The sequence below is a fragment of the Papilio polytes genome, unplaced genomic scaffold, assembly GCF_000836215.1.
Source record: "Papilio polytes unplaced genomic scaffold, Ppol_1.0 DF822810.1, whole genome shotgun sequence".
In the NCBI taxonomy this organism is placed as follows: domain Eukaryota; kingdom Metazoa; phylum Arthropoda; class Insecta; order Lepidoptera; family Papilionidae; genus Papilio; species Papilio polytes.
In genome coordinates, this window is record NW_013526394.1 from 3,171 (window position 1) to 5,180 (window position 2,010).

Sequence of the window (2,010 nt, forward strand, 5' to 3'; positions counted from 1 at the left end):
GTTTCTACTTCTTCAATCAAAGATCGACTTGAAAAGAAATCGGAACAGCAGACCTATTAAAACAACGTAAAAATTACAACTAAATAAAGTTAGACATTAAGAGGGGAAACTGGTTAGCTATCATAATTTAGTTTGATTTAGGTTCACGGAGTCAGATAATTTAGTCGGTCTATACTACATGCATATATGTACATAGTTCATAGGTTATCAAAACTCTGAATGACATACAAAAAGGCGTGGCATTAACTGATTTTTTCCATTAACACATTCAATGCTTAAAAAATAAGTAGCTGTTACTCACCACTACGCCCGTGTGAAATTAAAAAAAAATAATTAAAAACACATCCAATGTTATTCAGAGATAAATTAACCATTCTTATGGTCGAAGAATTTTTGAATTCTGTTCAGTAGTTTTTGAGTTAATTTAATACATACAAAAATACAAATCTTCCCTCTTCATAATATTAGTACAAATTATAGAATTATGAATGTATATTTGTATTATGATCATTTTAAATTAAAATAAAAACTTTTACAAAGCCTCTAATCAACCTTAATTTTGTAACACTTGGAAATATACTTTGAAATTACAATAAGGTTATTTACCTTTTGTATGCCATCAAAGCCACAAAGTGCATCTTGCAGTTTTTTAACTGCCGCCGGACTGCGATTTGTGCGGAGATCATTCATAGCCGGTGCACATTCTGTTATCTTAACGCATTGGTCGCATGTTTCTGTAATTATTTGACCATTAGTCAGAATTAGATTTTTATAATTACGTTTATAATTAAAATATCTGTAAAGTATTCGAATGGCATCCGACCCCTTAATCAATATTCACAACAATAATCTTTTTTACATGACAATTGTTAGATGTATTTATTACTATATACAACTTTCACACTTCGCAGGTCCCCGACACTGATACTGTCTAAGAAAGCTGAAATCAAAATGCTTATGTATCCAGACACTTAAATTTCATGCAAATCGTCTTCAAACGAAGCGATTTGAGGCATCGTTTCTCGTGCTCACAGCATGGGAGTGGAATAAGTTGCCAGCGTCAGTGGTCCCGTCAAGTTATAACGTGGGTGCCCTCAGAAGCAGTGTGAATCCGTACTTTTTTTTATAATTGAAGGATCAAACGAGGGGCTTGAACACCGAGGTGGTCAACGATCCTATTGACATCCGCAACACCAGAGGAACTACAAATGCGTTGCCGGCCTTTGAGGAAATGATAAGCTCACTTCTTGAAGGACCCTAAGTACTATTGGTGTGGAAATAACCGAGGACAGACCGAAAATTTAGTAAGATTGTTAATATTTGTACTCACTGAGGGCAGCCGTTAGTGATGTGAGGGTTCCGAAGAGTACACAACACAATAAAGTTGAGAGAAGTCGCATCTTGTAGGCACGTTGTCCACTCGTCGTGTCTCTCTTGATACTAACTACGCCTGAAATCGGTAGCCACAACTTAAGGGCACGTTCCCACTATGTCACGGGTAATGTCGTCGGATGACTATCGCATATAGCTGTTATTCTTAGATTATGAAGTTTCCTTTTAAATTTCCAATGTTTTTCTACTGTATTACTACTCCCTACTGTTTTAACAAATCAGTCGTTGCAAAGAAAGTCGTAGACGATAAGTTAATTTTGTGAACACCTTTATTAAATACTTTAATTGCGTTACTGCATGTATTTTCCCGTATTTAAGCTCCGTCGTGTGCAATAGCTAGTTGTCTTTGTCGCACAACTGGTGCGTGATAAACGTTCTTGTACGCGAACAAAAGAGGATAACTATATTTCTGTCCGTCTCAGGTTAAGGTTAGCGATGGCGTATGACACGTGTTAAATAAATAAACTACTGTAACAAACATTTACTGCAACCAGTTGTTCTACGTACAAAAATAGATGGCGCCACCGGTAATTTAAAACACGATGTTGTATCACATGCGCCTTATGTTAAGTTGTTTCATGTACTTTACGCAAATCAGAGAAGGTCAGAAGACCAGAT

At 36.1% G+C, this 2,010-nt stretch overlaps 1 long non-coding RNA gene across 2 annotated transcripts in view; it reads right to left on the reverse strand.

The window, feature by feature from the left end:
* LOC106105631 overlaps positions 1–2,010 on the reverse strand; it is a 3,743-nt gene continuing 1,733 nt past the window's right edge. The window contains exons 2-4 of one of the 2 annotated variants that reach the window (XR_001225750.1): positions 1,331–1,450; positions 607–734; positions 1–53 (exon numbers count right to left, since the gene is read on the reverse strand). This is a non-coding gene — a long non-coding RNA (uncharacterized LOC106105631). Of the gene's footprint in view, positions 54–606; positions 735–1,330; positions 1,593–2,010 lie in introns of those variants that run through there. The other variant, XR_001225749.1, reaches the window with a different exon arrangement.